This window comes from Argopecten irradians, chromosome 12 (assembly GCF_041381155.1).
Source record: "Argopecten irradians isolate NY chromosome 12, Ai_NY, whole genome shotgun sequence".
NCBI lineage: Eukaryota > Metazoa > Mollusca > Bivalvia > Pectinida > Pectinidae > Argopecten > Argopecten irradians.
Genome location: NC_091145.1, coordinates 37559200 through 37572440, shown reverse-complemented (window position 1 = coordinate 37572440; position 13241 = coordinate 37559200). Strand labels below are relative to the sequence as shown.

At 35.8% G+C, this 13241-nt stretch overlaps 4 non-coding genes and 5 pseudogenes across 4 annotated transcripts; 4 read left to right on the top strand and 5 right to left on the bottom strand.

Moving 5' to 3' along the window:
• Positions 1-2077: 2077 nt before the first annotated feature.
• On the top strand, positions 2078-2234 carry LOC138305229 (U1 spliceosomal RNA). Its single transcript, XR_011205677.1, has one exon. It is a non-coding gene; the product is annotated as a U1 spliceosomal RNA (small nuclear RNA).
• Positions 2235-3073: 839 nt separating this feature from the next.
• LOC138305226 (U1 spliceosomal RNA) lies at positions 3074-3223 on the bottom strand (annotated as a pseudogene).
• Positions 3224-4189: 966 nt separating this feature from the next.
• On the top strand, positions 4190-4346 carry LOC138305246 (U1 spliceosomal RNA). The gene has a single exon (XR_011205689.1). It is a non-coding gene; the product is annotated as a U1 spliceosomal RNA (small nuclear RNA).
• Positions 4347-5189: 843 nt separating this feature from the next.
• Positions 5190-5339, bottom strand: LOC138305196 (U1 spliceosomal RNA; annotated as a pseudogene).
• A 910-nt stretch (positions 5340-6249) lies between these two features.
• On the top strand, positions 6250-6406 carry LOC138305257 (U1 spliceosomal RNA). The gene has a single exon (XR_011205697.1). It is a non-coding gene; the product is annotated as a U1 spliceosomal RNA (small nuclear RNA).
• Positions 6407-6980: 574 nt separating this feature from the next.
• On the bottom strand, positions 6981-7120 carry LOC138305201 (U1 spliceosomal RNA; annotated as a pseudogene).
• A 490-nt stretch (positions 7121-7610) lies between these two features.
• On the bottom strand, positions 7611-7759 carry LOC138305204 (U1 spliceosomal RNA; annotated as a pseudogene).
• Positions 7760-8718: 959 nt separating this feature from the next.
• On the top strand, positions 8719-8875 carry LOC138305260 (U1 spliceosomal RNA). Its single transcript, XR_011205700.1, has one exon. It is a non-coding gene; the product is annotated as a U1 spliceosomal RNA (small nuclear RNA).
• An 847-nt stretch (positions 8876-9722) lies between these two features.
• On the bottom strand, positions 9723-9874 carry LOC138305234 (U1 spliceosomal RNA; annotated as a pseudogene).
• Between the last annotated feature and the right edge of the window lie 3367 nt (positions 9875-13241).

Below are 13241 nucleotides of genomic sequence, written 5' to 3'. Positions count from 1 at the left end.
GTAGAATAACTCGTGTTTGGGTAGATTTAGAGCAAATTCCATGTTTCATATTTGTCATAGGGTCAAATTAATGTACACGTGTATTTGTTTATGTTGTGCCGTAAAGTCCGTTTATGTGCGTTGTTGTTTACAGTCAGTGTACTTTTTTTTACATCTACACGTGTTTGTCTAAATATAGTGTGTCCAGTCTGCATGTGATCGGGTGTGTCTGTGAGTGCGTATATACAAGGTGTGGCATACGGGTAGAGCGTGCTGTTAGCCAGGAAGGACGAGACATAGAGTACCTTACGAGGTCAGTCCCTTAGAGACATATTTGTACCAGTTTCGGACATTGTATCACTCTATATGGAGACATTACAGAAGAAGGTATGTACCTATGGTATTTATTTATTGCGGACAGTGTACAATTCACTGTGTAGCTGTCTATATTTGGTATGCTATAATCTGGCTGGGGTTCTTCCCTCTGTCCACTTATACATTGTATCATGTGATGACGTATATGTACAGTGCGCTCCCGTAATAAATAAACAGTGGAAGAGATCTAGACATCCAGGAGTTGTTGTATCTATCCGTGACATCCAGGAGTTGTTTATCTATCCTTGACATATATGATAAAAATGTCTGAGATTCAGAATCAGCCAGTGACACACGTCAACATTGTCGTAAATTAGAAATCATTTTGTTGTTTGCTTTCTTTATTATCTAACATTCGCATTTGTTTTGTCAGGGATGAATGCGAACGCAGATACTCAACCCACACCAAAATGGTTTCAATGGGGAATTCGTTGCTATAAAAAAAATTTCGAATTACACTCACTTCAGTGCGAAACAGTAAAACATTTGATTTATTCACAATTTACATGGTTAAATGTATGATAATTTATTGACTGTAAATTAACGTGGACGGCAATAAATATTAACATTGTCGTTTATAGAAAATTATTTGGTTCTTCGATGTCTTCAGTATCTAGCATTTGTATTTGATTTTGTCAGGGATGAGTGCGAACACAGATCCCCACACTAATAAATTACGATTCCTTTATCGCAGGGGTTAGCCTGTCCACTGTATAATGGACAAAGCTCATCCTGGGGAAACCGCAAGTTTGACCACGGTTATCCCTGCACAAGAATGTGACTGTAAGAGAAATGTATTTTCTTTTAAATAATTTCTAGGCGAATATTTTAAATGAATTATTCAAAACACTATTCAAATCTATTGCATTTGGTATATCTTGATATCAGAGTATTATGTTTAGATGTCTAACGAGTGAAGGATAACCCTTTTCGTTTATTGAATCATTTAAGTGGTATTCAATCGAAAATTCCTAAGCGATAAAAACAAAATCTGTAGGTATTGATATTGGTAGAGATATGAAAAGACGCATCCTGTACATCAACTGACGTTTATTGTACGTTTTCCGATAGAATTATGTAGCGGTATGTTTAAAGCTTATGTTGTCAATTTACAATCCGGTAAGCAGGTATGTGTTTCTTGTGTCCAAACTTGAAATTTAACATAACTGAAATAATTGCATTGTTGTTTATTAGGATAATAAAACAAACGTATTTTACACACTTGCATCAACTATTCATATGAAGGGAGATAAATCGAGCTCATGTACCATTGTAATCCTGTCTTACACGCACATTCCTAATTGACACAAAACAAGATTCATTTCCAAAATATAGGTGTTGATTGACTGTTGTTTTTATTTATAAGGAACTGAATAATTTGTACAATACTTACTAAACACCTTACAATATGTGATGAACCGATTTCATTACGCCGTAATCGTTGTATATACGTCAAATTATGTATGTTGTACGTTCACAATACAGTTAATACTGAATAAATACTTACATTTTCCTTAATTCATCAACTTTTATTTGTTATAAAAACTGTATAGACATTTTAATCGATAAATGGTTTTTAATGGAATGTTCGGAATGACAATAAACGCTATGTTATCAAGTGTTTAGCTTTATGACATACGTATCATGTCATTATCTTCCGAGAAGACACTTTTCCATCAATTCTTGGCGATAATTTAAAAGTAAAATAACTGTTGGAACAGTCATACTTACCTGTGCTGGGATAACCGTGGTCAACAGGGCGGTGTCCCTAGGGTGAGGTCTGACCATTGCAGTACGGTCAAACTGGCCCCTGCGGTCCCTAATGGAGATGCGGGCACATAATTTGTTAGTGTAGGGATCTGCGTTCGCGCTCATCCCTGACAAAATCAAATTTCAAATATTAGTCTCTCTTTGCCTTTATAGAAACCAAGCTAATGTTTCCATTGACCAATGTGTTAAAGTTTTAGAACGTACTATAAGAACTGTTAAATCAATTCAATAATCGTGTGATCTATAACTAACAAAATTAATGGAAGTCCTTCAGCTCAAACTCCCACCAGAACAGCCATTTTGAAATATGGTGCATTATACACTGACATATACTGAAATTCTAATATTTTCAGCATATCGAAATTGATATTTTCAATGTAAATTTCACACTGGATTTCGAAATCCATATCATTGATATTTTGGAACTAAATACCGTGTCAGGAAATATTTTTAGTAAAAAACTACTTTGAAATTCATAATAAACCGGCCAACCAATGGCCCGGACGAAATGCTATCCGGGGCTCAATCTTCTACACACGGCCTATTTCGAAAGTATATTTTTTATTATTATTTACTTGCTTGTTCCGTATTACGCTTTGTTTATAAAATGGGCTTTTGTCCAAACAACCAAAAACATGGATTTATCTATACATTGTACAATAAACATCAAATCTGTCCAAACTGGAACACATATCGGATGAAAGAAGAATATTTGGAATATAATCGATGAAATCATTTTCAATATATTATATCATGTTTAATATTCACACGAGGAATACTTCTTTTTAACAATACCTGTAGTTTTAATTATATCCATGACATGGAGACTACTAATGATAGGAAAAAAAAATCGACTTCACCTGGACCGTGACAAACTAACATTGTCGTCTATGGAAAAGCATTCGGTTCTACACGCTGTTCAGTATCTAACATTCGTATTTGATTTTGTCGGGGATGAGCGCGAACACAGATCCCCACACCAATAAATTACGTGCCCGATCTTTGTCACAGGGGTCAATCTGTCCGCTGTGCAATGGACAGACCTCACCCTGGGGAAACCGCCATTTTGACCACGGTTATCCCTACACCAGGTAAGTATGACATTGAAAGCAGTCCATTTAGTTTTAAACAGTTTTTAGACGAATATTTGAAATGACTAACTGAAAACACTATACAAATCTATCTTATTTGGTGTAACTTAATATCAGAGTATTATGTTTAGATGTCTAACGAGTGAAGAATAAGCCTTTTCGTATATTGAATCATTTAAGTGGTAATCAATCGAAAATTCCTAAGCGATAAAAACAAAATCTGTAGGTATAGATATTGGTAGAGATATGAAAAGACGCATCCTGTACATCAACTGACGTTTATTGTACGTTTTCCGATAGAATTATGTAGCGGTATGTTTAAAGCTTATGTTGTCAATTTACAATCCGGTAAGCAGGTATGTGTTTCTTGTGTCCAAACTTGAAATTTCGCTTAACTGAAATAATTGCATTGTTGTTTATTAGGATAATAAAACAAACGTATTTTACACACTTGCATCAACTATTCATATGAAGGGAGATAAATCGAGCTCATGTACCATTGTAATCCTGTCTTACACGCACATTCCTAATTGACACAAAACAAGATTCATTTCCAAAATATAGGTGTTGATTGACTGTTGTTTTTATTTATAAGGAACTGAATAATTTATACATATACATTTGTACAATACTTACTAAACACCTTACAATATGTGATGAACCGATTTCATTACGCCGTAATCGTTGTACAAATGTATATACGTCAAATTATGTATGTTGTACGTTCACAATACAGTTAATACTGAATAAATACTTACATTTTCCTTAATTCATCAACTTTTATTTGTTATAAAAACTGTATAGACATTTTAATCGATAAATGGTGTTTAATGGAATGTTCGGAATGACAATAAACGCTATGTTATCAAGTGTTTAGCTTTATGACATACGTATCATGTCATTATCTTCCGAGAAGACACTTTTCCATCAATTCTTGGCGATAATTTAAAAGTAAAATAACTGTTGGAACAGTCATACTTACCTGTGCTGGGATAACCGTGGTCAACAGGGCGGTGTCCCTAGTGTGAGGTCTGACCATTGCAGTACGGTCAGACTGGCCCCTGCGGTCCCTAATGGAGATGCGGGCACATAATTTGTTAGTGTAGGGATCTGCGTTCGCGCTCATCCCTGACAAAATCAAATTTCAAATATTAGTCTCTCTTAGCCTTAATAGAAACCAAGCTAATGTTTCCATTGACCACAGTGTTAACGTTTTAGAACGTACTATAAGAACTGTTAGATCAATTCAATAATCGTGTGATATATAACTAACAAAATTAATGGAAGTTCTTCAGCTCAAACTCCCACCAGAGCAGCCATTTTGAAATATGGTGCATTATACACTGACATATACCTAAATTCTAATATTTTCAGCATATCAAAATTGATATTTTCAATGTAAATTTCACACTGGATTTCGAAATCCATATCATTGATATTTTGGAACTAAATACCGTGTCAGGAAATATTTTTAGTAAAAAACTACTTTGAAATTCATAATAAACCGGCCAACCAATGGCCCGGACGAAATGCTATCCGGGGCTCAATCTTCTACACACGGCCTATTTCGAAAGTATCTTTTTTATTATTATTTACTTGCTTGATCCGTATTACGCTTTGTTTATCAAATGGTATTTTGTCCAAACAACCAAAAACATGGATTTATCTATACATTGTACAATAAACATCAAATCTGTCCAAACTGGAACATATATCGGATGAAAGAAGAATATTTGGAATATAATCGATGAAAATAGTCATTTTCAATATATTATATCATGTTTAATATTCACACGAGGAATACTTCTTTTTAACAATACCTGTAGTTTTAATTATATCCATGACATGGAGACTACTAATGATAGGAAAAAAAAATCGACTTCACCTGGACCGTGACAAACTAACATTGTCGTCTAGGGAAAAGCATTCGGTTCTACACGCTGTTCAGTATCTAACATTCGTATTTGATTTTGTCAGGGATGAGCGCGAACGCAGATCCCCACACCAATAAATTACGTGCCCGATCTCTGTCGCAGGGGTCAATCTGTCCGCTGTGCAATGGACAGACCTCACCCTGGGGAAACCGCCATTTTGACCACGGTTATCCCTACACCAGGTAAGTATGACATTGAAAGCAATCCATTTAGTTTTAAACAGTTTTTAGACGAATATTTGAAATGACTATCTGAAAACACTGTACAAATCTATCTTATTTGGTGTAACTTAATATCAGAGTATTATGTTTAGATGTCTAACGAGTGAAGAATAAGCCTTTTCGTATATTGATTTCTTTAAGTGGTATTCATTCGAAAATTCAAAAGCGATAAAAACGTAATCTGAATGTATTAATATTGGAATAGATATGAAAAGACGCACCCTATACATCAACTGACGTTTATTGTACGTTTTCCGATAGAATTATGTAGCGGTATGTTTAAAGCTTATGTTGTCAATTTACAATCCGGTAAGCAGGTATGTGTTTCTTGTGTCCAAACTTGAAATTTCGCTTAACTGAAATAACTGCATTGTTGTTTATTAGGATAATAAAACAAACATATTTTACACACTTGCATCAACTATTCATATGAAGGGAGATAAATCGAGCTCATTTACCATTGTAATCCTGTCCGACACGCACATTCCTAATTGACACAAAACAAGATTCAATTCCAAAATATAGGTGTTGATTGACTGTTGTTTTTATGTATAAAACACCTTACAATATGTGATGAACCGATTTCATTACGCCGAAATCGTTGTATATACGTTAAATTATGTATTTTGTACGTTCACATTTATGTTCACACTGAATAAATACTTACATTTTCCTTAATTCATCAACTTTTATTTGTTATAAAAACTGTATAGACATTTTAATCGATAAATGGTGTTTTATGGAATATTCAGAATGACAACGCTATGTTATCAAGTGTTTAGCTTTATGACATACGTATCATGTTATTATCTTCCGAGAAGACACTTTTCTATCAATTCTCGGCGATAATTTAAAAGCAAAATTACTGTTGGAATAGTCATACTTACCTGTGCTGGGATAACCGTGGTCAACTGGGCGGTGTCCCTTGGGTGAGGTCTGACCATTGCACTACGGTCAGACTGGCCCCTGCGGTCCCTAATGGAGATGCGGGCACATAATTTGTTAGTGTAGGGATCTACGTTAGCGCTCATCCCTGACAAAATCAAATTTCAAATATTAGTCTATCTTAGCCTTAATAGAAACCAAGCTAATGTTACCATTGACCACAGTGTTAACGTTTTAGAACGTACTATAAGAACTGTTAAATCAATTCAATAATCGTGTGATATATAACTAACAAAATTAATGGAAGTCCTTCAGCTCAAACTCCCACCAGAGCAGCCATTTTGAAATATGGTGCATTATACACTGACATATACTGAAATTCTAATATTTTTAGCATTTCATATCAAAATTGATATTTGAAGGTAAATTTCACACTGGATTTCTAAATTCATATCACTGATATTTTGGAAATAAATACCGTGTCAGGAAATATTTTCAGTAAAAAACTACTTTGAAATTCATAATAAAACCGGCCAACCAATGGCCCGGACGAAATTCTATCCGGGGCTCAATCTTCTACACATAGGCTATTTCGAAAGTAGTTTTTATTATTTACTTGCTTGTTCGCATTATGCTTTGTTTATAAAACGGGCTTTTGTCCAAATAACCAAAAAAAAACATGGATTTATCTATACATTTTACAATAAACATCAAATCTGTCCAAACTGGAACGCAGATCCCCACACCAATAAATTACGTGCCCGATCTCTGTCGCAGGGGTCAATCTGTCCTCTGTACAATGGACAGACCTCACCCTGGGGAAACCGCTATTTTGACCACGGTTATCCCTACACCAGGTAAGTATGACATTGAAAGCAATACATTTATTTTCAAACAATTTCTAAGCGAATATTTGAAATTACTAACTGAAAACACTATTACAATCTATCTAGTTTGGTATATCTTGATATCAGAGTATTACGTTTAGATGTCTAACGAAAGAAGAACATTTTTCGTATATTGAATGTTTTAAGTAGTAATTCAAAAGCGATCAAAACAAAATCTGTAGGTGGATGTTGTATCTATTCGTGTCATATATGAAAAAATGACTGAGATTCAGAATCAGCAAGTGACACACGTTAACATTGTCGTATATTAAAAATCATTTCGTTGTTTGCTCTCTTATAATTATTATCTAACATTCGCATTTGTTTTGTCAGGGATGAGTGCGAACGCAGATACCCAACCCACACCAAAATGGTCTCAATGGGGAATTCGTTACTATAAAAAAAATTCTCGAATTATACTCACTTCACTTGCTCTCTTTAGTATTTAGCATTTGTATTTGATTTTGTCAGGGATGAGTGCGAACACAGATCCCCACACTAATAAATTACGTGCCCGATTCCTTTATCGCAGGGGTTAGCCTGTCCACTGTATAATGGACAAAGCTCATCCTGGGAAAACCGCAAGTTTGACCACGGTTATCCCTGCACAAGAATATGACTGTAACAGAAATGTATTTTCTTTTAAATAATTTCTAGGCGAATATTTTAAATGACTTATTCAAAACACTATTCAAATCTATTGAATTGGGTATATCTTGGTATCAGAGTATTACATTTAGATGTCTGACGAGTAAAGAATAACCCTTTTCGTATATTGAATCATTTAAGTGGTATTCAATCGAAAATTTAAAAGCGTCAAAAACAAAATCTGTAGGTTTTAATACTGGTAGAGATATGAAAAGACGCACCCTATACATCAACTGACGTTTATTGTACGTTTTCCGATAGAATTATGTAGCGGTATGTTTAAAGCTAATGTTGTCAAATTCCAATCCGTTAATCATGTCGGTATTACTTGTGTCCAAACTTGAAATTTCGATTAATTGAAATAACTGCATTATTGTTTATTAGGACAATAAAACAAACATATTTAACACACTTTCATCAACTATTCAAAATAAGGGAGATAAATCGAGCTCATGAACCATTGTAATCCTGTCTGGCAAGTACATTCCTAACTGACACAAAACAAGATTCATTTCCAAAATATAGGTGTTGATTGACTGTTGTTTTTATTTATAAGGAACTGAATAATTTATACATATACATTTGTACAATACCTACTAAACACCTTACAATATTTGATGAACCGATTTCATTACGCCGTAATCGTTGTATATACGTCAAATTATGTATGTTGTACGTTCACAATACAGTTAACACTGAATAAATACTTACATTTTCCTTAATTCATCACCTTTTATTTGTAAATAAAAACTGTATAGACATTTTAATCGATAAATGGTGTTTTATGGAATATTCGGAATGACAATAAACGCTATGTTATCAAGTGTTTAGCTTTACGACATACGTATCATGTTATTATCTTCCGAGAAGACACTTTTCCATCATTTCTTGGCGTGATTTAAAAAGTAAAATTACTGTTGGAACAGTCATATTTACCTGTGCTGGGATAACCGTGGTCAACTGGGCGGTGTCCCTTGGGTGAGGTCTGACCATTGCACTACGGTCAGACTGGCCCCTGCGGTCCCTAATGGAGATGCGGGCACATAATTTGTTAGTGTAGGGATCTACGTTAGCGCTCATCCCTGACAAAATCAAATTTCAAATATTAGTCTATCTTAGCCTTAATAGAAACCAAGCTAATGTTTCCATTGACCACAGTGTTAACGTTTTAGAACGTACTATAAGAACTGTTAAATCAATTCAATAATCGTGTGATCTATAACTAACAAAATTAATGGAAGTCCTTCAGCTCAAACTCCCACCAGAGCAGCCATTTTGAAATATGGTGCATTATACACTGACATATACTGAAATTCTAATATTTTCAGCATTTTATATCAAAATTGATATTTTGAAGGTAAATTTCACACTGGATTTCTAAATTCATATCACTGATATTTTGGAACTAAATACCGTGTCAGGAAATATTTTCAGTAAAAAAAACTACTTTGAAATTCATAATAAACCGGCCAACCAATGGCCCGGACGAAATTCTATCCGGGGATCAATCTTCTACACACGGGCTATTTCGAAAGTATTTTTTTATTATTTACTTGCTTGTTCCGTATTACGCTTTGTTTATAAAACGGGCTTTTGCCCACACAACCAAAAACATGGATTTATCTATACATTTTACAATAAACATCAAATCTGTCCAAACTGGAACACATATCGGATGAAAGAAGAATATTTAGAATATTATCCACGAAAAATAGTCATTTTCAATATATTATATCATGTTTAATATTCACACAAGGAATACTTCTTTTTAACAATACACGTAGTTTTAATTATTTCATGACATGGAGATCACCAAATGATAGAAAAAAACTCAACTTAACCTGGACCGTGACAAACGCTAACATTGTCGTCTGTGGAAAAGCATTCGGTTTTTCGTGCTGTTCAGTATCTAACATTCGTATTTGATTTTGTCAGGGATGAGCGCGAACGCAGATCCCCACACCAATAAATTACGTGCCCGATCTCTGTCGCAGGGGCCAATCTGTCCGCTGTGCAATGGACAGACCTCACCCTGGGGAAAACCGCCATTTTGACCACGGTTTATCCCTACACCAGGTAAGTATGACATTGAAAGCAATCCATTTAGTTTTAAACATATTTTAGACGAATATTTGAAATGACTAACTGAAAACACTATACAAATCTATCTTATTTGGTGTAACTTAATATCAGAGTATTATGTTTAGATGTCTAACGAGTGAAGAATAAGCCTTTTCGTATATTGATTTCTTTAAGTGGTATTCAATCGAAAATTTAAAAGCGTCAAAAACAAAATTTGTAGGTTTTAATACTGGTAGAGATATGAAAAGACGCAACCCTATACATCAACTGACGTTTATTGTACGTTTTCCGATAGAATTATGTAGCGGTATGTTTAAAGCTAATGTTGTCAAATTCCAATCCGTTAATCATGTCGGTATTACTAGTGTCCAAACTTGAAATTTCGATTAATTGAAATAACTGCATTATTGTTTATTAGGACAATAAAACAAACATATTTAACACACTTTCATCAACTATTCAAAATAAGGGAGATAAATCGAGCTCATGAACCATTGTAATCCTGTCTGGCAAGTACATTCCTAACTGACACAAAACAAGATTCATTTCCAAAATATAGGTGTTGATTGACTGTTGTTTTTATTTATAAGGAACTGAATAATTTATACATATACATTTGTACAATACCTACTAAACACACTTTCAATATTTGATGAACCGATTTCATTACGCCGTAATCGTTGTTATATACGTCAAATTATGTATGTTGTACGTTCTTCACAATACAGTTAACACTGAATAAATACTTACATTTTCCTTAATTCATCACCTTTTATTTGTAAAATAAAAAACTTGTATTATAGACATTTTAATCGATATAATGGTGTTTTATGGAATATTCGGAATGACAATAAACGCTTATGTTATCAAAGTGTGTTTAGCTTTTACGACATACAGTATCATTGTTTATTATCTTCCCGAGAAGGACACTTTTCCATCATTTCTTGGCGTGATTTAAAAGTAAAATTACTGTTGGAACAGTCATATTTTAACTGTGCTGGGATAACCGTGGTCAATCTGGGCGGTTCTTAGTCCCTTGGGTGAGGTCTGACCACTTGCCTCACTACGGTCAGACTGGCCCCTGCGGGACTCCCTAATGGAGATGCGGGCACATAATTTGTTAGTGTGTAGGGATCTACGTTAGCGCTCATCCCTGACAAAATCAAATTTCAAATATTAGTCTATCATAGCCTTAATAGAAACCAAGCTAATGTTTCCATTGACCACAGTGTTAACGTTTTAGAACGTACTATAAGAACTGTTAAATCAATTCAATAAATCGTGTGATCTATAACTAACAAAATTAATGGAAGTCCTTCAGCTCAAACTCCCACCAGAGCAGCCATTTTGAAATAATGGTGCATTATACACTGACATATACTGAAATTCTAATATTTTCAGCATTTTATATCAAAATTGATATTTTGAAGGTAAATTTCACACTGGATTTCTAAAACTTCATATCACTGATATTTTGGAAACTAAATACCGTGTCAGGAAATATTTTCAGTAAAAAAACTACTGATTTTGGTGGAGGATGTGAGTAAGAAAGGATTTGATATTTGGTGGAGGGTGGGAGTAAGGACAGGATTTTGATATTTGGTGGAGGGTGGGGTAAAGATAGGATTTGATATTTGGTGGAGGATGTGAGTAAGAAAGGATTTGATATTCGGCCAACCAAGGATAGGATTTGCTATTTGGTGGAGAGTGGGGGTAAATGTATGACTTGATATTTGGTGGAGGGTGGGGGTCCGGATATGAATCGATAACTTGGTGGAAGGTGGGGATTAGGATAGGATTTGATATTTGGTGGAGGGTGGGGGTCAGGATAAGATCTAGATTTGAATATTTGATGGAGGGTGGGGATAAGGATATGAATCGATACTTGGTGGAAGGTTGGGGAAAGGATCGGATTTGATATTTGTGTGGAGGGTTGGTGTAAGATTGAATTTGATTATTTGGTGGAGGGCGGGGGTAAGGGTATGACTTGATATTTGGTGGAGGGTGGGGGTAAGGGTATGACTTAATATTTGGTGGAGGGTGGGGGTAAGGGTATGACTTGATATTTAGTGGGAGGGTGAGGGTAAGGGTATGACTTGATATATTTGGTGGAGGGGTGGGGGGGTAAGGGTATGACTTGATATTTGGTGGAGGGTGGGATAGGATTTGATATTTGGTGGAGGGTGGGGTTAAGGGTATAACTTGATATTTTGGTGGAGGGTGGGGGGTAAGGGTATAACTTGTTATTTGGTGGGAGGGTGGGGGTAAGGGTATGACTTGATATTTGTTGGAGGGTGGGATTAGGATTTGATATTTGGTGGAGGGTGGGGGTAAGGATATGACTTGAATATTGATGGAGGGTGGGGGGTCAGGATTAGATCTAGATTTGATATTTGATGGAGGTGGGGATAAGGATATGACTCGATACTTGGTGGAAGGTGGGGGTAAGAGTATGATTTGATATTTGATGGAGGGTGGGTGTAAGGATAGGATTTGATATTGGTGGAGAGTGGGGGTAAATGTATTAGACTTGATATTTGGTGGAGGGTGGGGGTCAGGATATGAATCGATACTTGGTGGGAAGGTGGGGATTAGGATAGGATTTGATATTTGGTGGAGGGTGGGGGTCAGGATAAGATCTAGGATTTGATATTTGATGGAGGGTGGGGATAAGGATATGACTCGATACTTGGTGGAAGGTTGGGGTAAGGATAGGATTTGATATTTGGTGGAGGGTTGGTGTAAGGATAGAATTTGATATTTGGTGGAGGGTGGGGGTAAGGGTATGACTTGATATTTGGTGGAGGGGGTGGGGGTAAGGGTATGACTTAATATTTGGTGGAGGGTGGGGGTAAGGGTATGACTTGATATTTAGTGGAGGGTGAGGGTAAGGGTATGACTTGATATTTGGTGGAGGGTGGGGGTAAGGGTATGACTTGATATTTGGTGGAGGGTGGGATAGGATTTGATATTTGGTGGAGGGTGGGGTTAAGGGTATAACTTGATATTTGGTGGGAGGGTGGGGGAAAAGGGTATGACTTGATATTTGGTGGAGGGTGGGGGGTAAGGGTATGACTTGATATTTGGTGGAGGGTGGGATAGGATTTGATATTTGGTGGAGGGTGGGGTTAAGGGTATAACTTGATATTTGGTTGAGGGTGGGGGTAAGGGTATATAACTTGATATTTGGTGGAGGGTGGGGGTAAGGGTATGACTTGATATTTGGTGGAGGGTGAATAGGATTTGATATTTGGTGGAGGGTGGGGGTAAGGATATGACTTGATATTTGATGGAGGGTGGGGGTCAGGATTAGATCTAGATTTGATATTTGATGGAGGATGGGGATAAGGATATGACTCGATACTTGGT